The 25,005-nt window shown below is 36.0% G+C and overlaps 2 long non-coding RNA genes across 2 annotated transcripts; both read right to left on the bottom strand.

Annotated features, from left to right (window-relative positions):
- Window positions 1-3,398: 3,398 nt before the first annotated feature.
- Window positions 3,399-4,521, bottom strand: LOC137169676 (uncharacterized). The gene is made up of 3 exons (XR_010924512.1): window positions 4,168-4,521; window positions 3,750-4,025; window positions 3,399-3,473 (listed from the first exon to the last, which is right to left on the bottom strand). It is a non-coding gene; the product is annotated as an uncharacterized lncRNA (long non-coding RNA).
- A 4,028-nt stretch (window positions 4,522-8,549) lies between these two features.
- On the bottom strand, window positions 8,550-12,728 carry LOC137169253 (uncharacterized). The gene is made up of 3 exons (XR_010924421.1): window positions 12,470-12,728; window positions 12,344-12,372; window positions 8,550-10,025 (listed from the first exon to the last, which is right to left on the bottom strand). It is a non-coding gene; the product is annotated as an uncharacterized lncRNA (long non-coding RNA).
- Between the last annotated feature and the right edge of the window lie 12,277 nt (window positions 12,729-25,005).

The raw sequence follows: 25,005 nt of genomic DNA, 5'->3' as shown, positions 1-25,005 counted from the left end.
TGACATCATTTATTCAATCCAAGTAAGGGATGTCACATGATCACATCCCACCTCTACTCAGTTTGCCTTCTGACAGTTATGTTGAGGGTCTCAGGCTGTGACAAATGAAGGGAAATACACAAGGTTGCACTGAAAAAATCAATCAATTATATTTATTTTTAAGAAAGTGACATGTGTGTGTGTGTATATATATATATATATATATATATATATATATATATATATATATATATATATATATATATATATATATGAACACACGCATACATATGTCACTTTCAGCAAACATGTTCAAAACAATCCAAAATGACAATTACTGAAAAATAACTTTTTCTGTACAACTAATGACAGAACAAAGAACTCCTGCACACTGTCTTCTGTAGTTGCAATTAGAGGAGATTTATTTAGAAAAACGTCTCTGTACACAGACCTTCATCAGGTTATATCACAAGACAAAAGGAGAGACCATCTTAAAAAGGTTGGTTGACCCACATGGACCAATCAGGTCACACAACAGAATGACATCACTCATTTAATCAATCATCATACAAAATCACATCATGGCTCTCTATACCGAAGGTATAAATAGACAAAGAAATACAAAATGCACATTATACATAGTTTAAAATGCACACAGTCACGACAAAGAAAACCTACCATTCAAAAGATAAACATACACAGTATTTTCAATCTCTAATTCAAATCTGGTTGGAGCTTGAAAAAACTGTCACCTAGAATCTGTCCCTGGACAAGAAAGGTGAAGAGACAAAAAAATAATAATATTATATATATATATATATATATATATATATATATATATATATATATATATATATATATATATATATATATATATATATATATATATAAATAATATAATATAATATAAGTCATGATCACCCCTCTACACAGTAGGCTGACTTCTTCAATGCCACAAAAACATTAAGTTGAAATGTCATGTTTTGCATCATTGAACTGTACAGCTACAGGATAATCTCTGTCATTCTTACGTTTAGCACTTTTATGTTCACTTATACGTTGTTTCAGCTTTCAGTTGGTTTTGCCTACATACACTAGACCACATGGACAATGTAGCATGTATTCAACATGTGTGGAAGCATAATTACTGACACTTTTTATTCGTGTGAGGACGACAAAAGCTGTTAGTTTTGTAAGTATTATTGCAGTGTGCACAGCTACCACAACAGTAGTAACCATCTGGTTGGGGGCATAAAAGCTTTGGTTGTGTAGGTTGCGTAGACTTGTGATGTGCAAAATCAGCATGGACCAGTAGGTCTCTCAAGTTTTCCCCCCATTTGTACACAAAAAGTGGCAGATCTTTAAGAAATCGGGGCTAGTTCAGGGTCCGATTTTAAAATATGCCAGTGTTTTCTAAAAACTGATTTTATGGCATGTGAGTGGGGAGAATAGGAGGTAATACAAGTTACAACAAATCTCTTTTCTCTTTTTCTCACTTTTTCTCAACAGTTGCCAGCAGGGTTTTCTCAATGCTGTTTCATAAACCTTAAACCTTATTATCCATTCAGTAGGATACCCACGCTGGACAAATCATCAGCTTGTTTCATAAAATCTTCAGTAGTATTGCATATTCTTCAGAGTCTAAAATATTGACTTTTGGAACGACCTCTCTTGAGTGAGGTGGGATGAAAACTGCTTGCTAACAAAAGAGTATTCTTGTCTGTTTCCTTACGCTATAAGGTAGTGGATACTGTGCACTTGTTTTTTATGACCCACATATCCAAAAATGAACCTTTTCTGCACTGTAAGTAACGTGAAAAAATTAATGCAATTCATGATTTCTCTTAAAAAACCAACAAACAGATTGGCATAATTAGGCAAACAAATAGACCCCATGCTCATCCCAGACACTTGTAAATACAAATCTCCATTAAAGTAAAAATAATTGTTCTTCATGACAAGAGTAGCTAAATCAATGATTAACTAATTAGGCGGAACGACGTATTGTCCCAGTTCTAAAGATAAAAGTGTAAAGCCTCCAAAATACCGTCGTGTGATATATTTGTGTAAAGGCTGGCAATATCCAACGTCACTAAGAGAGTATCGTCAGATAAGTCAGTAAGACATGAAATGTTGTTAATAAAGTCAGTGGAATGTCTAATATATGCTGGTAAAGTGACAACATATGGCTTAATAAAGAAATCAATAAACTCTGACAGAGAGGCCAATAATGAATTAGTCTGAGCTACTAAATAATGATAAAACTGAAACAAACAAACATGTAAAAAGCAATAAGTAAGAATTAAACATTTTTTTAAAAGATGAAAAGTTTGACAAGTGCTGTAGTTTAAAAAAGAATCACTCACCTAAACCCATCACAACACAAAATGATCTTTTTTGTCTAAACTACTCTGTAAAATCTGATGAAATGTTATTTAACTGCGGTGGACTCTGGTGACTTGATGTTGGTGTGAAAGTTGTTGATCAGTGGAGTCTGACAGAAGCAGAAGGTTCTCCAACGTTTTCATAGTTCACCGTACCTTCATCTTCATCTTCATCATTATGCACCTGTGAAAAACAACACAACATACCTGAGATTCTGAGATTAAATAGAACAAATTAACAACCTTTGTTTCAGACTAATACAGTCAACACTGTTTATTCTTATTGTATTTACAGAATCACAGTAAATAGTGAACTACCACAAACATAAACATTTGAATATTCAGTTTTAAAACTCACAGCATTGTCATCCATCTGTGTTTTGTTCCCTGAAAACACAAAAACAGAGTCGAGTTTAGCTTCATCAGTAAAAATCCAGAATCATCGAAACTTCTTGTTTATAAAAGTTCTGTGAATGTTCTCACCTTTAGTTCTGGTCCATATGTTGACTGACACAACAGTTATTGAGAGAGCTGCTAAACCCACAGACACGATGATGAACCTCAACAAAACTGCAAAGTCTAAAACATTAAAAACATTTTTCACTGTTCAAACTCCTGCAGTTAAAAGATGAGAGAAATACAGTATATACAGCACTTGTGCTTTTTTAACTGGAAAATGTTACATTTATCACTGCTTCATTACAATATTTGTACAATATAGTTCAATATTTGAACTGAACTGAGAACTCTGGTGCTAAGTGTATGTTGCTACAGGAAGCATCAAAAATACAAATCTACAAATGACATTTAGAAATATTTCTCTTCTATCTGTTTTGTACTTTAAACATCAAAGGCTGAGAGACAGAAAGAGAGAGAACAGTGAGCAACAACAAGGTTTTAGACTCAGACATGTGTGTGAACACACTGACTGAGATTAACTGAATAACAGAATATCTCCACCCACAGCCAAGACTCAGTCTGACATTCATACTTTACACTCAGAGATACAAGTTGTTAAATCACTACCTTGTTGTCTTGTTGATTTCATTGTTGGTGTTGATTTTGTTGTTGGTGTTGATTTTGTTGTTGCAGCTCTTTTAGTGTCCTCACCTGAACATATGAAAAAAGAACAACAGACAGAGAGATGAACTGGAACAAAAGAATGTTGTTTGTGTGTTGTATTTTCATGCAGCTGCTGTTGAGTTTGGCTCAATTTATTTGCTTTTTTCCTTTATTCCTATTGTTGATGTTTTGGGTTTTGTTTCTTTTCTTGCATCCTCAGCTGGACAAATTAAATCTCAAAAACCAACAAACTGTGGTGAAAAAATACCACATAATTATCATCTACACACAAAAAAGAGAAACTAAATGAGGCAGATTTCTCACCTGAAGACTGAGGGCTGAAGGCAAACAGCTGCACTTTTCCAGTGTTTTTATCTGTCACGCTACACTTGAATAACTCAGAATACTTTGACATCTCAGCAACATGGGAAGTTGTAAAGTTCACAGTGGCAAAGCAAGAAGACTGTGACTCCTTCATGTGCTGAGTGTTCACATCCCAATCATTACCCTCATACACCCACTTCACTGTCTGTCTACACTGTTCATATGTCGACACAGAGCAGTTTAACGTCACCTTATCATTGTTCTTATGTTCAGTCACTGGTGAAGATGGAGATATTGTGAGAGAAAGACAACAAGAGTAAAATTAACTTCATCACTGTAATCATAATTATTGTAATGTTTCAGTATATTGTTCTAACAAGACAGTTTGAGCTGAAAACATTATGATGTAAATACTCACTGGTAACAACAGACAGATAAACCTGAGAGTCTTGACCTTGTTGTTTGTCTGATTTGAACTGTTTGCAGGCGTAATAACCAACATCCTCAACTGTGACCTTCTTTATAACCAGAGAACAGTTCGCTGTAACACTCAGTCTGTCTGATTTAACTTTGACATTTTTACCAATCTGCCCAAGTTCAATGGGCTTTACTTTTGCTCCCCTTGTATGACTGAAGAGCCAAGTAGTACTGTCACATTTATCCTGATCAGTCATCACATTTCCACAAGACAAAGTGACTTCATCTCCATCTCTGACAGTGATGTAGAGGGAAGTTTGTCCAGTTACTGCTGTTGAGAATTTGAGAGAGAAATGTGATAAATGAACTGAAATAAGAATATGACTGTAGTGTGAATGTTAAAAACAAACAGCATATTTTACTGTCTCAGTAAAATGAAAGTTATTCAATAAAGTATCGTTGGTAATAATGCAGTTTTTTGTATCTTACCTGTAAACTGAAGCCCAAGTATCAGAAATAAAGACATTTTAATCCATCTGAGTTCAACCATCGTGCTTCTCTGTCTTTCTCTCTGTCTTCTTCTCTCGCTCTTAGCTCTCAAAATGTCCTTATTAGTGCTTCATACAGAGAAATACACTGTCTACTTCCTGTCATGAGTAAAGTGTCTCTTCCTCATTGTTGTGGTTTCAGTCTTTTTTTTCTCGCTTCTAAGTTATTGACCTATTGTAGGCGGAGCATATTAGCTTCTCTTCTGTTTCAATTTTAACATTTTTGCATTTTACGAGCAGGCTGGCGCTCATATCTGCAATATCTTATATAATCTTATGAATCTTTATAAAATCTTATATTATAATCAGCCAAGAGTAAATACATAAAGGATTAGATATTGTAGGAGTTAAGGCTGAACTTCTCCACTCACCACGAAGACCACAACACACTTCCTGTATTTCAAAGTTTATAATTATGACCTCATCATATAATGCTTTTAAAATGTGAAAACATTGTTTTCTCACGTCCTGTGCACAGGACCAGTATTTGCATTCAAAGACAAATGATTTCCCTTTAATAATTAGCCAACAGCACCCCAATAGTGGTTAAGAACATACCACATAACTGCAATGTCCAATAAATAAAAAGTAGTATAAAGTATGTTTTCAAACTGAATTAGGATTCTGTCGTGACAGGATTCATGTTGATGATTGACAGCACACATGAACAGACAGGTGAAGAGTCAAACTTTGACTCTTGATGCTCAACATGATGCAACATGGTGGTACTGCAGCAGCTGAGAAAGAACAGATAAGATGATGTTTTAGTGGTCTGAGACCTGTTAGTTTCTCTTTGTATCTTTGAAGTAAATGTTCCTGAGAACTGAGGGGGAAGTGTTTTGGTGAGAATGTGGGTACAACAGCAGCAGAGCTCTGGAGGTTTTAGCCTCAACACCACAACCACACGAGGCTCACAGTAACAGACAGGCCAAACTTTAATAAGACACCAGACAAAGAGACTTCTTTCATCTCTGAAAATCATCACTGAGACCCCAGCAGAATGTTTCTGATGATAACTGGTGTGCTTACTGGTCTGTGCTTGTCCCAGAAGTGTGTATGTATGTGAGCTTCACTAGCTTGTCATGCTACATATCATAACCACATTCTCACACATGCTCAGTGACCTTACACACAAAACAACAGCAACAAGAAGAGTGTGTGATGTATGTGTGTGTATTTGTCTTTATCTTTCACTCTATAATAATACATCAAACACAAATGTTAATTTCTAAAATAGTCTGAAAGAAGCATGAAACATAAATGGAATTTCAACTGTAAAACTGTACAATAGATCTACAAACCTTTTAGATTTATTACATTTTCGACTCATTTAGATGTTTAATATTTGACTCTCAAGGGTGACACCATTTATTCAGTCCAAGTAAGGGATGTCACATGATCACATCTCTGCTCAGTTTGCCTTTTGACACTTTTGTACCACAACAAAGCAAACTGAACAGAGACATACATTATAACACTCATTAAACAACATTAGATACATGCTTAAAGAGAAGAAAAACAACCAGGAGAAATATAATGGCAGTGAAAATTAAGATTTTAACTTTCACTCAACACTAGTACAGCCATCACTGAGCTCAATAAAGAGCCTGATAGTGAGTTCATTGAGGATATCTGAACTCACTACATCCCTTTCTGGACAAAAAGTCCAGAACAACAGTCCAACAGTGAATCATTATTATACTGAAAAAACCTAAAATGCTTTTTTTTTTTGTCTTTCCTTTCATGTGTCAAGCACAGTCTGTTCTGCACACTGTAAATAACTGATTATTAGGATAAAATCTCTATGAGGTTTGGACAGTATAGACAAATTCGCCACAGGGATACAGGATACTTCAGGATCAGCCTACACAGTGAAGACAACATGATGGCTGCTCAGTAACATGTGGATTTATACTGACTCACTCTTCTAATCTTATTTTATTCTCTCTCAAAGAAGGAAATTAGGCTCAAAAGTCATCATGTCATATTTTGCACAAAATACGCACAAAATCAAGTATATACTGTTATAATGTCAGACGTCTATGTTTAATATAATCAAAGTTCCAAAACATGAGGTGAACATATGCAGAAATATTTCCTGAAATTCAAAAGTCAGCCTGTAATGAATGCTCCATTTGCAGAGTTACTTCTACTTCCCCATCAAACTGACGTCACATCATTTGAAAAGCTGTATTTGAAAACTGATTTTATGGCATGTGAGTGGGGAGAATAGGAGGTAACACAAGTTACAGAAAACCTCTTTTCTTTTTTTCAGTTTTTCTCGACAGTTCCGAGTGGGGTTTTCTCAAAGCCATTTCATAAAGCTTATTAATCCATTCAGTAGGATACCCACGCTGGACAAATGTAGCTCTCATGTCATCAGCTCGTTTCTGTTTCTTCCTCATTGTGGCTTAAGTCTATTTTTCTCACTTGTAAGTTATCAACTTTTTGTAGGTGGAGCATATTAGCTTCTCTTCTCTTTAAATTTGAATGTTTTTTACATTTCATGAGCAAGTTGGTGCTCACATCTGCAGTATCTCATATAATCCTATAAATCTATAAAATATCTTATATTATAGGAAGACAAGAGTAAATACATAAACGATTAGATATTGTAGGAGTTGAGGGTGAATGTCTCCACCTACTCACCAACAAAACCACAGCACACTTCCTTTCCAACGCTGTACTTCAAAGTTTGTATTTATAATCATGACCTCATCAAGTAATGCTTTTAAAATGTGACAACATTGTTTTTTCACATCCTGTGTGCAGTAGCAGTATTTGCATTTTAAGGCAAATGATTTCCCTTTAACAATTTTCTCCCAAATATTGGTTAATATTGGTTATGTCCACCTCTACTCTTTTGACACCCAAATAAATGTTAGCAATAAATAAATCTTAAAAACGTACATTTTCTGGATCCCAGGTTGAGTCGAGTTTGTAGGAGGAGCAATAATTAAACAAACTTTATCATAGTTAACTTTCTGTCTTTCCTGCAGGAACCAGGCCAAAATTGAGGCTCACAGGAACAGACAAGCCACACTTTATCAAGGTACAAGATAAAGAGACGCTCATTTCAGTTGTTTTAAAAACAACTCAATCACTCCAAGATAATAAACAAGCTGTATTTAGGTACACAAAGTACACTGCTCTAAGGCACGGCAAACCCAATAACAGTTAAATGTTCCTTACAGAGTAACTACAGCCATAATAAAAATCGTGCTTGAGCTGCCATCTAGTGGTTGCTCCTGTAGAAACTCTGTTTCTTTGCAGTACAGCACTTTACATGGTACTATTGTTCAAATATATATCATAGTTGGTGAAAAAGAGTCTTTGATAGTCTAGTGATTCACTCTCTGGTGCAGTTGCTGGGAAGAAAATGCTGCTTTCAGCTCCGTGATTGGTGGTCCAGCTATAATTTTTACAGAGGGCTGAGTAATTCAAATGAAAGTAAAATTGACCAATCCTAACCATATCTTCCCTCCAAATGGGCGGGCTTTGTTGTTGCTACTTAATGACAAGTTACCATTACTGTGCTGGTACACCTGTGGTTTGCCGAGCAGGCAGAGTCTGAACACCATCTGACAGTTATCGTAGCCGGCAAATATGCCAGATCCGCCGCCAGTGGTAGGAGCGGCGTTTATTTACCACAACTACATGGCCCATAAAAACATAAACAAGTCAAGGAAGATTGATAAAAAAAGAGAACTGATGAATGTCATTCAGGCCAACATAAATTCATAATGTGAACCCCCCTCTCTCTGATAAATAACAAACAGTCCCTTAGTTTTCAGTTCAGTAAGTTTATCAACACTTATATCAGTAACAGCAATGATCAGCGGTGCAACAATCTCCATGAAAGTCCTAAGTTAACAAAGTTTAAAACTACAGAAACATGAAATAATCAGTGAGTGAAGTGATAAAACTGCATCACTACAAAGATAAAAAATACTAACAACTCGCTGCTAGCAAACATCTGCCTCTACTTAAAGCTCAAACAATCAATGACAAACTGAGCATCAGACTAAAACAAGAAAACAGCTACAAGGCACAAATATATTGTAACAACATGGAGAACACACAAGCTGGATTTATTAGAGGCAGAGCTGATGTTTCATGTTCATCATCAAAATGTGACTTCAAGTGTGACCAGAAGTCATAAAACATTTGAACCTTTTAAACTCACAAACGTCAAAAGAGCCACGTTTTTATATTTTACTTCAACCAACAAATTACATCATACCGTACAGTATTTGTATTTATATTCTTGAAAAGTATTGTTCGTGAAATATTTAAATGTTTGTTTGTTTGAACCAATGGGAACATGTAGAGATCGATCAGAAGAGGCCCGAAAATGGACCTTTGAGGAACACCACATCATTTTTGTGTCTGATCAGATTTGTAGTTACCAGCTGACAGAACATATTCTCTATCTTCCAAAAGGGATTTATATTTATGTCTGTGCAAGAAAGTTTATTCAGGAAAGGGTACAAGAAGCATAAAATTACTACAATAACAATGTACAGTTTGAAGCGAGGCAGTTTAAAGGATAGATTCACATTATTTCAAGTCTGTCTTTAAACAATAGTCAGGTGCTCATATATATATTGAAACAGGTTTTACTTGCTGTAATCAAAGATCCCTTTCTAACATGCTTCCAGTGTCGGAGATGGGAACAAAATCCTCATTCTGTACAAAAATATATTCTAAAGTTAATCTAAAGTTAATATGAGGCTTCATCAGTCTCAGTTCATCAAATCAAGTGTGAATCTCTCAAAGTTACAGCCTTTTTATTTCCATCTTTGTATTATTATACGTCTAGTGCAGCTCAGCAAGGAAACACAGGGAAATACTGCCCAGTAGTATAATATCAGTTATAATAAAGAGAAGACAGTTACTGACTCTATTAGAGCTCCCAGCTCAGTTAAGTCTATTCTACACAATTTAAAACATATCTCACTCTCAGCAAACATGTTTAAAACAATCCAAAATGAAAGTTACTTAAAAAATTTGTTTTTCTGTATAAATGATGATAAAACTGAGACAAAGCTAACACACAAAAAGCAATCAGTAACAATTAAAAATATGGTCAAAATTTTTTAAATGGATGAAAAGTTTGACAAAAACAAAATGATCTTTTTTATTGAAACTAATCATATAAAATCTGATGAAATGTTATGTTACTGCAGTGGACCCTGGTGAGTTGATGTTGGTGTGAAAGTTGTTGAGCAGTGGAGTCTCACAGAAGCAGAAGGTCCTTCAATGTTTTATAGAACACTGCACCTTCATCTCCATCTTCATCATTATGCACCTGTGAAAAACAACACAACACACCTGAGATTCTGAGATAAAACAGAACTAATAAACAACCTTTGTTTCAGTGTAATACAGTCAGCACTGTTTATCCTTCTCTTTACAGTTTAGTTCTGTTCAGAGGACACAGCTCATGAGGGGTCCATAGCACAATAGAATACAAAGAAGAAGAAGACATAAAAAAATGAATAAACATTTAAAAAATATCTAAACAAACAAACAAATAAAGAAAAAACAAAAGGCATTCTACAATTATCAGACATTTGCATTCAGGCTGGAACACCAATGTTCCCACATTCAACCTGACAGAGCTCAGCTCAGGGTTGGTTAGAGCTTAATTATACCACAGTGTGGATGAATACTATTTTCTGATTGGCTGGCAGATGTGCATTAAAACTGTTTAATGTTGCGCAGCGCTGCGTCGCTCGTGGCCAGTTGGGACATTCCAATAGAAAACAAAACAATAAAACTGATTTTTTGCTGACGGTTACTCGAGTCACATTCAATTAGGACTTGGTTGGGCTATAGGCCTGTAATTCTCCAAGCTGTTTCGTTTACCTGCTTTATCTTTAATGAAAGGTACTAGTATACCAGATAAAATAGAGTCAGGTAGAATACCATGGACTAATAACCCAGTAAAACAAATAGCAAGCAGAGGGTAGAGTTTTTGACTAGCAAGTTTAGCAGTAATATTTTCCATACCGGACGGCTTATTATCTCTGAAGGCCTAAACGCACTGGAAACAATAATGAACGCGCGTCAAATGAGGCGCATCAATTGATGCTCCTATGGCGCACTGCAAGCATCAGATTTGGAATTCCAACACCACAGAACCAACACAAATTCGTCATTTTGTCCTTGTATCAACCACTAGTTGGGTGTAATGAGTGAATGAAAAGGAGAAATGCAAAGGAGGAAAATGAAACTGAAACTAAGAGCGTCTGTGTCCACAGTAAATCATTTGTTGACTGTTTGATGGTTATTTATTTTTTATAAAATGTGACTGCCGTGAAATAATCAGAATATAACGTTTTACTTCTCTCATTCAGAGGTTTTGTTCTCACTACCGCTCGCTCTCCTTGCTCGCTGTCTCTCTCTCTCTCGCTTGCTCGCCCGTGCTCAGCTGGCTTGCACTATTTCTTTTTTTTTCGGCTGCAGAGAAAACAGTTTTGGTCACTGGGTCCTCATTTGACGCTCCAAAAATTGAAACAAGGTCAGAGTAGGCGCATCAAGGCAGTTTGACGCGCGTCATGACGCTTCCAGTGCGTTTAGGCCTTAAGTTTCATGACAGCATCTTGGACTTCTTGTGGGGTAACAGTCACATCCTAATTATTATCGATGTTGTCTACTCTAATCAAATTGCTTTTAACACAGTTGAACAGATCATAGTAATGTTTCTGCCACAACTGAGAAATGATCTCTGAGCCATTTACTCTGACAATATTCAACGGTAGTGATGTTTTACAGTTATTCATGATTCTGAAGTTGTTTTACAACTTTCTCAAGGTGCAAATTTGCACATTTCTCATATTCAAATATGGGTGCATATTTATTTCTACCTGACTCTACCCATGCTTTAACAGCCCTCTTAGCCTCAGCATGAAACTCTTTTACATAGTCATTTCAACCAGGCTTAGCATTGTACACATTAGACTTATGTTTATAAAAAGGCCTGCTGGAGATGAGGAGAGACTCCACAATAGAATCATACATAGAATATAACTCATTACTATTGTTGTGGGTTCTTGCAATTCATATCACAACACACAGTCGCATCTTTTGGTAGTTCAATATATCCCAGCAAGGCATCCAAAAAATGTTTTCTTTAAGATCCTCCTGTGTTAAGTTAGACTAGTCTAATGTCCCTGCACTTACATTGCTATCAACAGACAATTTAACAAAATTTAACGACATAGAAAAGGGTGGTCGGTAGTGGCCAGATCATAATTTATCTCCATGGCATCTAGAGAGTCATGTGCATCAGTGCATATGCAGTGATCAAGCCATGAAGCAGTGTGCCAAGCTTCACTGATATATGTATAGCTATTATCAGGCATAAGAACCTTGCTAGGGAGGATCAAACCACCATCATAGCAAAACTGCATTAAGTGATTAGCAATTGAGGAATTAACATCAGAGACATCAGCATTCATATCTCCTGTTTAGCTAAGAATGTCTCTTGAACACACAGTATATCACAGATTTCCAAGAGCAACCACACAATGTGATTTTTTCTGCTTCGCTGTGGCCAACAAGCAGCCCTCGATCATGATACAACACTGCATATCATTTTGTCAGTTCAGTTTTAAAACTCACAGCATTGTCACTGATCTGTGTTTTGTTCCCTGAAAAGACAAAAAAAAAAATCAAGTTTAGCTTTATCAGTAAAAATCCAGGATCATCAAAACTTCTTGTTTATAAAAGTTCTGTGAATGTTCTCACCTTTAGTTCTGGTCCATATGTTGACTGACACAACAGTTATTGAGAGAGCTGCTAAACCCACAGACACGATGATGAACCTCAACCGAACTTGAAAGTCTAAAACATTAGAAACATTTGTCACTGTTCAAACTCCTGTAATTAAAAGATGAGAGAAATACAGTATATACAGCACTTGTGCTTTTTACAACATGAAAAATGTTATATTTATCATTGCGTCATTACAATATTAGTACAATATAGTTCAATATTTGAACTAAACTGTGAACTCTGGTGCTAAGTGTATGTTTCTGGAGACAGGAAGCACCAAAAATACAAATCTTCTTATGACATTTAAAAATATTTCTCTTCTATCTTTTTTGTACTTTAAATGATGTCAAAGGCTGAGAGACAGAAAGAGAGAGAACAGGGTTTGAGACTCAGACATGTGTGTGTAATATATAATAATACAATAATAATTATTGTAATGTTTCAGTATATTGTTCTAACAAGACAGTTTGAGCTGAAAACATTATGATGTAAATACTCACTGGTAACAACAGACAGATAAACCTGAGAGTCTTGACCTTGTTGTTGTCCTGATTTGAGCTGTCTGCAGCTGTAACGACCAACATCCTCAACTGTGACCTTCTTTATAACCAGAGAACAGTCCGCTGTAACACTCAGTCTGTCTGATTTAGCTTTGTCATTTTTACCAATCTGCCCAAGTTTAATCAGCTCTACTGCTGCTGTGTTTCTTGAACCAACAAAGATCCAGGAAGTACTGTCACATTTATCCTGATCAGTCATCACATTTTCACAAGACAAAGTGACTTCATCTCCATCTCTGACAGTGATGTAGAGGGAAGTTTGTCCAGTTACTGCTGTTGAGAATTTGAGAGAGAAATGTGATAAATGAACTGAAATAAGAATATGACTGTAGTGTGAATGTTAAAAACAAACAGCATATTTGACTGTCTCAGTAAAATGAAAGTAATTCAATGAAGTACAATTGGTAATAATGCAGATTATTGTATCTTACCTGTAAACTGAAGCCCCAGTATCAGAAATAAAGACATTTTAATCCATCTGAGTTCAACCATCGTGCTTCTCTGTCTTTCTCTCTGTCTTCTTCACTCGCTCTTAGCTCTCAAAATGTCCTCATTAGTGCTTCATACAGAGAAATACACTGTCTACTTCCTATCATGAGTGAAATGTCTCTTCCTCATTGATGTGGCTTCAGTCTGTTTTTCTCGCTTGCAAGTTATCAACTTTTTGTAGGCGGAGCATATTAGCTTCTCTTCTCTTTAAATTTGAATGTTTTTGCATTTTATAGCAAGCTGGTGCTCACATCTGCAGTATCTTATATAATCTTAGAAATCTATAAAATATCTTATATTATAAGCAGCCAATAATAAATACATAAATGATTACATATTGTAGGAGTTAAGAGTGAATGTCTCCACCTACTCACCACCAAGACCACTTCCTTTCCACTGCTGTATTTCAAAGCTTGTATTTATAATCATGACCTCAACATGTGATGCTTTTAAAGTGTGAAAACATTGTTCTCTCACGCCTTGTGTGCAGTAGCAGTATTTGCATTTTAAGGCAAATGATTTCACTTTAACAAAAGACATTTTTTTTTGTCATTTTTCTCCCCAATGTTGTTTAATATTGGTAATGTTCACATGTCTACTCTTTTGACACAAAAATATATGTTAGCAATGAATAAATCTTTAAAAACTTACATTTTCTGGATCCCAGGTTGAGTCGAGTTAGTGGGACGAGCAATAATTAAAGAGGACCTATTATGCTTATTTCAGCTCTAAATCTTTATTGTTGGACTCAACTGGAGTAGCTCTGCATGATTTCAAAAGTTCAAAAAACTCATTACTTATCTCATACTGGGCCTTTATGCAGCCCCTCCATGTACACAGTTTCTCTTTACGCTCCCTTTTAGCTCCTGTCTCTTTAAGGCCCCCCTCCCCATGAGCCCACTCTGTTCTGATTGGCCAGCTTTAAGTATCAGAGTTGTGTAACTTTACCATCAATGTAAACCAGACATTTCCTGTTTTACTGCTTCAAATTAAAAGCTTTTAAATGACTAAATAACGGGAGACTTTTATTGTGAATAATTTACAGGAAGTGAAACGTGTTCCTCACTGAATTAGTTGAGCTTCATTAGTGGTGCTAAACACCAACATATGGAGATATTTGGAGCTATGTTCAGCGGATCAGTTGAGCAGCAGGGAAGAATAGTAAAAGCAGAAACAGTCACAGTGAGATGTTTTATGAAGATCTGCAGACAACCAGCACACCTCCAACAAGTAAACTACATATTTTACTTTGCTGTGCTGTGTAATGGACTCATAGCTTGGCGTAACCACTCCTGGAGCAGAACAGCGAATTTGCATGCTGTGCATGTAGCAGATGTCCATATAAAGAAATCCGTCATGAAACTGCCGTCAGCTCTGGCTGAAAGTAGAAAAAAACCCTGGAAACTTAGCGTTCAGAGCAGTCTTAAGTCACTGCTTTTTGTGCACAGGGATTACTGCTACATATGTTTACCTCGTTGTTTGACACATCGGCCACTTTTAACATGAACATCCGATATTGTGACATTATATATATATGTCTGAAAATAAGGATAACATAATGTGTCCCCTCTAAACAGACATTGTCACAGTTAGCTTTCTGACTTTGCTGCAAGAACCAGCCCAAAATTTAGGCTTGCAAGAACAGACAGGCCACACTTCATCAAGGTAAAAGACAAGGAGACACTCATTTCAGTTGTGTTGAAAACAACTCAATCACTCCAAGATAATGAACAAGCTGTATTTAGCTACACAGAGTGCACTGCTCTAAGACATGGCAAACCCAATGACAGTTAAAAGTTCCTTATAGAGTAACTACAGCCAGGATAAAAATCCTGCTTGAGCTGCCATCTAGTGGTTGCTCCTGTAGAAATTCTGTCCCTTTGCAGTACAGCACTTTACATGATACTATTGTGCATTTATATATCATAGTAGGTGAAAAGAGTCTTTCATACTCTAGTGATTGACTCTCTGATGGAGCTGGGAGATATGTAATTCAGTTTAGTTTTCAGTTTAGTAAGTTTATCGACACTTATATCAGCAATAGCAATGATCAGCAGTGCAGCAGTTTTCCATGAAAGTCCTAAGTTAACAAGTTTTAAAACATATGGAATAATCAGCAAGTATTATAACTGCATCACTACTATTCTTCAGAATAAGATAAAAAATGCTGACAGCTCACTACTATCAAATATCTGCCTCCCCTTATAACTCAAACAATCAATGACAAACTGAATGTCAGACAACAACAACTACAAGGCACAAATATATTGTAACAACATGGAGAACGCACAAGCTGGATTTATTAGAGGCAGAGCTGATGTTTCATGTTCATTATCAAAATGTGACTTCAGGTGTGACCAAAACTGATAAAACATTTGAACCTTTAAAGGTCACAAAGGTCAAAGCAGACATGTTTTTATATTTTTCTCCAACCTACAAATTATGTCAAGGCCACAAACTTTTGTATCACCACACTTGTTCACTATTGTAGAGTATTTGTATTTATATTCTTGAAATGTTTGCATGTTTTGAATTAGTCGGAGCATGTAGAGATCGATCAGAAGAGGCCCGAGAATTGACCCCTGAGGAACACCACGTCATTTTTGTGTCTGCTCAGATTTGTAGTTACCAGATGACTGAACGTATTCTCTATCTTACAAAAGGGATTTATATTTATGTCTGTGCAAGAAAGCTTATTTAGGAAAAGGTACCATAAACATAAAATTATTACAACAGCAATGTACAGTATGAAGGGAGGCAGCTTAAAGGATACGTTCACATTTTTTCAGGTCTGTCTTTAAACAACAGTCAGGTGCTCACACACATTGGAACAGGTTTTGTTAGCCTCTAACATGCTTCCAGTGTCAGAGATGGGAACAAACTCCTCATTCTGTAAAAAATCCGAAGTTAATATGAGGCTTCAGCAGTCTCAGTTTTTCAAATCAAGTGGGAATCTCCCAAAGTTTCCGTCTTTGTGTTATCATCCGTCATCTGCAGCTCAGCAAGGAAACATAGAGAAATACTGGCCAGTAGTATAATATCAGTTATAATAAAGAGAAGACAGTTACTGACTCTATTAGAGCTCCCAGCTCAGTTAAGTCTATTCTACACAATTTAAAACATGTCAAATTTTTTCAAACTCAAATTCACTTTACTGGTTTGCATGTCACAACAACAATATTGCCAAAGCATCAAGAGTCAAGGAAACAAAATAGCATTAACATAACATTGACATATATTAATTACATATAGTATATCTATGTATCTATGTATATATATATATATATACACATATGTCACTCTCAGCAAACATGTTAAAAACAATCCAAAATAAAAATGACTTTTTCTGTACAACTAATGACAGAACAAAGAACTCCTGCACACTGTCTTCTGTGCTTGTAATTAGAGGGGATTTATTGGGAAAAACGTTTCTGTACACAGACCTTCATCAGGTTATATCACAAGACAAAAGGAGAGACCATCTTGAAAAGGTTGGTTGACCCACATGGACCAATCAGGTCACACAACAGAATGACATCACTCATTTAATCAATCGTCATACAAAATCACATCATGGCTCTCTATGCCGAAGGTATAAATAGACAAAGAAATACAAAATGCACATTATACATAGTTTAAAATGCACACAGTCACGACAACAAAAAGCTACCATTCAAAAGATAAACATACACAGTATTTTCAATTTCTAATTCAAATCTGGTTGGAGCTTGAAAAAACTGTCACCTAGAATCTGTCCCTGGACAAGAAAGGTGAAGAGACAGAATTAGAGAAAAAATATATATATTATATATATATTTATGAAGACACCAGTAAGGAAATGAAGACAAAAATGCTTAATAATAAATTCATTCAAGATGAGTCTAAAATTGATTGTGTATCAAAAAATCCCCTGTCATAACATCACATTAAGAAGTAGCTCATCATTCAAACCCTTGGGTGACAAGATCTGTACAATAAAGATCCAAACAGCTTCAAATGTTTTTAACAAGTCATGATCACCCCTCTACACAGTAGGCTGACTTTTTCAATGCCACAAAAACATGAAGTTGAAATGTCATGTTTTGCATCATTGAAATGTACAACTACAGGATAATCTCTGTCATTCCTACATATAGCACTTTTATGTTCACTTACATGTTGTTTCAGCTTTCTGGTGGTTTTGCCTACATACACTAGACCACATGGACAACATAGCATGTATTCAACATGTGTGAAAGCACAAATAATGATGCTTTTTATTGGAAATACTTTGTGTGAGGACGACAAAAACTGTTACTTTTTAAGTATTATTGCAGTGTGCACAGCTACCACAACGGTAGTAACCATCTGGTAGGGAGCATAAAAGCTTGTTGTGTAGGTTGCATAGACTTGTGATGTGCAAAATCAGCATGGACCAGTAGGTCTCTCAAGTTTTCCCCCCATTTGTACACAAAAGTGGCAGATCTTTAAAAGATTGGGGCTAGTTCAGGGTCTGATTTTAAAGTATGCCAGTGTTTTCTAAAAACTGATTTTATGGCATGTGAGTGGGGAAAATAGGAGGTAATACAAGTTACAACAAATCTCTTTTCTTTTTTCTCACTTTTTCTCAACAGTTGCCAGCAGGGTTTTCTCAATGCCGTTTCATAAATCTTATTAATCCATTCAGTAGGATACCCACGCTGGACAATTCATCAGCTTGTTTCATAAAATCTTCGGTAGTATTGAATATTCTTCAGAGTCTAAAATATTGACTTTTGGAACAACCTCTCTTGAATGAGGTGGGATGAAAACTGCTTGCTAACAAAACAGTATTCTTGTCTGTTTCCTTACGCTATAAGGTAGTGGATACTGTGCACTTGTTTTTTTATTGACCCACATGTCAAAAAAATGAACTTTTTCCTCATTATAATCCATTGTAAATTTCAACTTGCTATTAAAGATATTCAATAAGGTGAAAAGATTCAAGCGATTCATGATTTCTCTTAAAAAAACCAACACACAGATTGGCATAATTAGGCAAACAAATAGAACCCATGCTCATCCCAGACACTTGTAAATAGAAATCTCCATTAAAGTAAAAATAATTGTTCTCCATGACAATGTCTAATATATGCTGGTAAAGTGACAACATATGGCTTAATAAAGAAATAAATAAACTCTGACAGAGAGGCCAATAATGAATTAGTCTGAGCTACTAAATAATGATAAAACTGAAACAAACAAACATGTAAAAAGCAATAAGTAACCTAAACCCATCACAACACAAAATGATCTTTTTTGTCTAAACTACTCTGTAAAATCTGATGAAATGTTATTTAACTGCAGTGGACTCTGGTGAGTTGATGTTGGTGTCTGGCAGAAGCAGAAGGTTCTCCAACGTTTTCATAGTTCACCGTACCTTCATCTCCATCTTCATCATTATGCACCTGTGAAAAACAACACAACACACCTGAGATTCTGAGACAAAATAGAACAATTAAACAACCTTTGTTTCAGGTTAATACAGTCAACACTGTTTATTCTTATTCTCTGTACAGAATCACAGTAAATAGTGAACTACCACAAACATAAACATTTGAATATTCAGTTTTAAAACTCACAGCATTGTCATCCATCTGTGTTTTGTTCCCTGAAAACACAAAAAAAGAGTCGAGTTTAGCTTCATCAGTAAAAATCCAGGATCATCAAAACTTCTTGTTTATAAAAGTTCTGTGAATGTTCTCACCTTTAGATTCTGTCCATATGTTGACTGACACAACAGTTATTAAGAGAGCTGCTAAACCCACAGAAACGATGAGGAACCTCAACAAAACTGCAAAATCTAAAACATTAAAAACATTTTTCTCTGTTCAAACTCCTGCAGTTAAAAGATGAAAGAAATACAGTATATACACCACTTGTGCTTTTTATAACCTAAAAAATGTTGCATTTATCACTGCTTCATTACAATATTAGTACAATATAGTTCAATATTTGAACTGAACTGTGAACTCTGGTGCTAAGTGTATGTTGCTACAGGAAGCACCAAAAATACAAATCTACTTATGACATTTAGAAATATTACTCTTCTATCTGTTTTGTACTTTAAACGTCAAAGGCTGAGAGACAGAAAGAGAGAGAACAGTGAGCAACAACAAGGTTTGAGACTCAGACATGTGTGTGAACACACTGACTGAGATGAACTAAATAAGAGAATATCTCCACCCACAGCCAAGACTCAGTCTGACATTCATACTTTACACTCAGAGATACAAGTTGTTAAATCACTACCTTGTTGTCTTGTTGGAGGATCAGTTGTTGTAGGTGGTGCTTGGTTCATCGTTGCCTTTGTGCTTTTTCCCATTGTTGCTGTTGTTAATTTCATTGTTGGTGTTGATGTAGTTGTTGGTAATTTTGTTGTTGTTGTTGATTTTATTGGTGTTGATTTTGTTGTTGCAGGTCTTTTAGTGTCCTCACCTGAACATATGAAAAAAGAACAAGAGACAGACCGAGAGATGAACTGGAACAAAAGAACGTTGTTTGTATTTTCATGCAGCTGCTGTTGCGTTTGGCTCAACTTATTTGCTTTTTTCCTTTATTCCTATTGGTGTTGATGTTTTGGGTTTTGTTTCTTTTCTTACATCCTCAGCTGGACAAATTAAATCTCAAAAAACCAACAAACTGTGGTGAAAAAATGCCACATAATTATCATCTACACACAAAAAAGAGAAACTAAATGAAGCAGATTTCTCACCTGAAGACTGAGGGCTGAAGGCAAACAGCTGCACTTTTCCAGTGTTTTTATCTGTCATGTTACACTTGAATAACTCAGAATACTTTGACATCACAGCAAGATGGGAAGTTGTAAACGTCACAGTGGCAAAGCAAAAAGACTGTAACTTCTTCATGTGTTGAGTGTTCACATCCCAATAATTACCCTCATACACCCACTTCACTGTCTGTCTACACCATCCATATGTCGACACAGAGCAGTTTAACGTCACCTTATCAGTGTCCTTATGTTCAGTCACTGGTGAAGATGGAGATATTGTGAGAGAAAGACAACAAGAGTAAAATTAACTTCATCACTGTGATCATAATTATTGTAATGTTTCAGTATATTGTTCTAACAAGACAGTTTGAGCTGAAAACATTATGATGTAAATACTCACTGGTAACAACAGACAGATAAACCTGAGAGTCTTGACCTTGTTGTTGTCCTGATTTGAACTGTCTGCAGGTGTAATGACCAACATCCTCAACTGTGATCTTCTTTATAACCAGAGAACAGTTCACTGTAACACTCAGTCTGTCTGATTTAGCTTTGGCTCTTTTACCAATCTGCCCAAGTTTAATCAGCGCTACTGCTGCTGTTTTTCTTGAACCAAGAAAGAGCCAGGTAGTACTGTCACATTTATCCTGATCAGTCATTACATTTTCACAAGACAAAGTGACTTCATCTCCATCTCTGACAGTGATGTAGAGGGAAGTTTGTCCAGTTACTGCTGTTGAGAATTTGAGAGAGAAATGTGATAAATGAACTGAAATAAGAATATGACTGTAGTGTGAATGTTAAAAACAAACAGCACATTTGACTGTCTCAGTAAAATGGAAGTAATTCAATAAAGTACAATAAGGTAATAATGCAGATTTTTGTACCTTACCTGTAAATTGAAGCCCCAGTATCAGAAATAAAGACATTTTAATCCATCTGAGTTCAACCATCGTGCTTCTCTGTCTTTCTCTCTGTCTTCTTCACTCGCTCTTAGCTCTCAAAATGACCTCATTAGTGCTTCATACAGACAAATACACTGTCTACTTCCTGTCATGAGTAAAGTGTCTCTTCCTCATTGTTGTGGTTTCAGTCTATTTTTCTCACTTCTAAGTTATTGACCTATTGTAGGCAGAGCATATTAGCTTCTCTTCTGTTTCAATTTTAATATTTTTGTATTTTACGAGCAAGCTGGCGTTCACATCTGCAATATCTTATATAATCTTATAAATCTTTATAAGATCATATATTATAATCAGCCAAGAGTAAATACATAAAGGATTAGATATTGTAGGAGTTAAGGCTGAACCTTTCCACCCACCACCAAGACCACAACACACTTCCTGTATTTCAAAGTTTATAATCATGACCTCATCATATAATGCTTTTAAAATGTAAAAATATTGTTTTCTCACATCCTGTGCACAGGACCAGTATTTGCATTCAAAGACAAATGATTTCCCTTTAATAATTAGCCAACAGCACCTCAATATTGGTTAAGAACATACCAAATAACTGCAACGTCAATTAGTAAAAAGTAGTATAAAGTATGTTTTCAAACAGAATTAGGAGGCTGTCGTGACAGGATTCATGTTGATGATTGACAGCACACATGAACAGACAGGTGAAGAGTCAAACTTTGACTCTTAATGCTCAACATGGTGCAACATGGTGGTACTGCAGCAGCTGGGAAACAACAGATAAGATGATGTTTTAGTGGTCTGAGACCTGTTATTTCCTCTTTGTATCTTTGAAGTAAATGTTCCTAAGAACTGAGCAGGAAGTGTTTTGGTGAGAATGTGAGTACAACAGCAGCAGAGCTCTGGAGGTTTTAGCCTCTAATGATGACGTGATAAACACCTCAACCACACGAGGCTCACAGTAACAGACAGGCCAAACTTTATCAAGGCATCAGACAAAGAGACTACTTTCATCTCTGAAAATCCAGACTGAGACCCCAGCAGAATGTTTCTGATGATAACTGGTGTGCTTGCTGGTCTGTGCTTGTCCCAGAAGTGTGTACATGAATCAGTCATCACTAATAACCTACTTAGTGGTTACTTATTTTGTCTCCAGTCTCCAGAGAGTAGTCCTCAAGGCAGACGCCACTGAGCATGTGCAGGAACGCGGTTTTGTTGACTGAGCTTCACTAGCTTGTCATGCTACATATCACAACCACATTCTCACACATGCTCAGTGGCCTTACACACAAAACAACAGCAACAAGAAGAGTGTGTGATGTATGTGTGTGTATTTCACTCTATAATAATACATCAAACACAAATGTTAATTTCTAAAATAGTCTGAAAGAAGCATGAAACATAAATGGAATTTCAACTGTAAAACTGTACAATAGATCTACAACCCTTTTAGATTTATTATGTTTTCTACTCATTTAGATGTTTAATATTTGACTCTCAAGGGTGACACCATTTATTCAGTCCAAGTAAGGGATGTCACATGATCACATCTCTACTCAGTTTGCCTTTTGACACTTTTGTACCACAACAAAGCAAACTGAACAGAGACATTGTAGGTGTTGAGGGTGAATGTCTCCACCTACTCACCAACAAAACCACAGCGCACTTCCTTTCCAACGCTGTACTTCAAAGTTTGTATTTATAATCATGACCTCAACATGTGATGCTTTTAAAATGTGACAACATTGTTTTCTCACATCCTGTGTGCAGTAGCAGTATTTGCATTTTAAGGCAAATGATTTCCCTTTAACAAAAGACATTTTCTGTCATTTTTCTCCCAAATATTGGTTAATATTGGTTATGTCCACCTCTCTACTCTTTTGACACCCAAATAAATGTTAGCAATAAATAAATCTTAAAAACTTACATTTTCTGGATCCCAGGTTGAGTCGAGTTTGTAGGAGGAGCAATAATTAAACAAACTTTATCATAGTTAACTTTCTGACTTTCCTGCAGGAACCAGCCCAAAATTGAGGCTCACAGGAACAGACAAGCCACACTTTATCAAGGTACAAGATAAAGAGACGCTCAATTCAGTTGTGTTGAAAACAACTCAATCACTCCAATATAATAAACAAGCTGTATTTAGGTACACAAAGTAAACTGCTCTAAAGCACGGCAAACCCAATAACAGTTAAATGTTCCTTACAGAGTAACTACAGCCATAATAAAAATCCTGCTTGAGCTGCCATCTAGTGGTTGCTTCTGTAGAAACTCTGGTTCTTTGCAGTACAGCACTTTACATGGTACTATTGTTCAATTATATATCATAGTTGGTGAAAAAGAGTCTTTCATAGTCTAGTGATTCACTCTCTGGTGCAGCAGGGAGATGTAATTCAGTTTATGGACTGTTTGTTATTTATGAGAGGGAGGGGGTGATGCAAAATGGGGGAGGCACGTGGAATAATTTTTTAAGCACTGGGGAGGGACTTAAGGGGGGGATATACAACTTTAAATGTTGCATTTGTATTTATTTTAAATACATTTTTTACATATATACATATGTGTTTTACCAATGCATGGTGACGGGACTCAAAATATTTCTGAGTAAATAAACCATTTAAACCTGCCTATTCAGTTTGTGTTGGAATGTGAAGGGTTAAATGAAAGAAGCCCCTTTCGTCAGACTTTTGCGCCTCCATAGTTGCTGGGAAGAAAATGTTGCTTTCAGCTCCGTGATTGGTGGTCCAGCTATAATTTTTACAGAGGGCCGAGTAATTCAAATGAAAATAAAATTGACCAATCATAACCATATCTTCCCTCCAAATGGGCGGGCTTTGTTGTTGCTACTCAATGACAAGTTATCATTACCATGCTGGTACACCTGTGGTTTGCCGAGCAGGCAGAGTCTGCACACCATCTGACAGTTATCGTAGCCGGCAAATATGCCAGATCCACCGCCAGTGGCGGGAGTGGCGTTTACTTACCACAACTACATGGCCCATAAAAACACAAACAAGTCAAGGAAGATTGATAAAAAAAGAGAACTGATGATGTCATTCAGGCCAACATAAATTCATAATGTGAACCCCCCTCTCTCTGATAAATAACAAACAGTCCCTTAGTTTTCAGTTCAGTAAATTTATCAACACTTATATCAGTAACAGCAATGATCAGCGGTGCAACAGTCTCCATGAAAGTCCAAAGTTAACAAAGTTTAAAACTACAGAAACATAAAATAATCAGTGAGTGAAGTGATAAAACTGCATCACTACAAAGATCAAAAAAATACTAACAACTCACTGCTAGCAAACATCTGCCTCTACGTAAAGCTCAAACAATCAATCGCAGACTGAATATCAGACTACAACAAGAAAACAACTACAAAGCACAAATATATTGTAACAACATGGAGAACGCACAAGCAGGATTTATTAGAGGCAGAGCTGATGTTTCATGTTTCATCATCAAAATGTGACTTTAGGTGTGACCAGAAGTCATAAAACATTTGAACTTTTAAACTCACAAAGGTCAAAGTAGTCATGTTTTTATATTTTACTCCAACCAACAAATTACATCAAGTCTACAAACTTTTGCATCACCACATTTTTTTACTACTGTAGAGTATTTGTATTTATATTCTTGAAAAGTATTGTTCGTGAAATATTTAAATGTTTGTTTGTTTTGAACTAATGGGAACATGTAGAGATCGATCAGAAGAGGCCCGAGAATGGACCCCTGAGGAACACCACGTCATTTTTGTGTCTGATCAGATTTGTAGTTACCAGA

This window comes from Thunnus thynnus, chromosome 18, assembly GCF_963924715.1.
Source record: "Thunnus thynnus chromosome 18, fThuThy2.1, whole genome shotgun sequence".
Classification (NCBI taxonomy): domain Eukaryota; kingdom Metazoa; phylum Chordata; class Actinopteri; order Scombriformes; family Scombridae; genus Thunnus; species Thunnus thynnus.
This window is presented reverse-complemented; position numbering and strand designations above follow the sequence as displayed.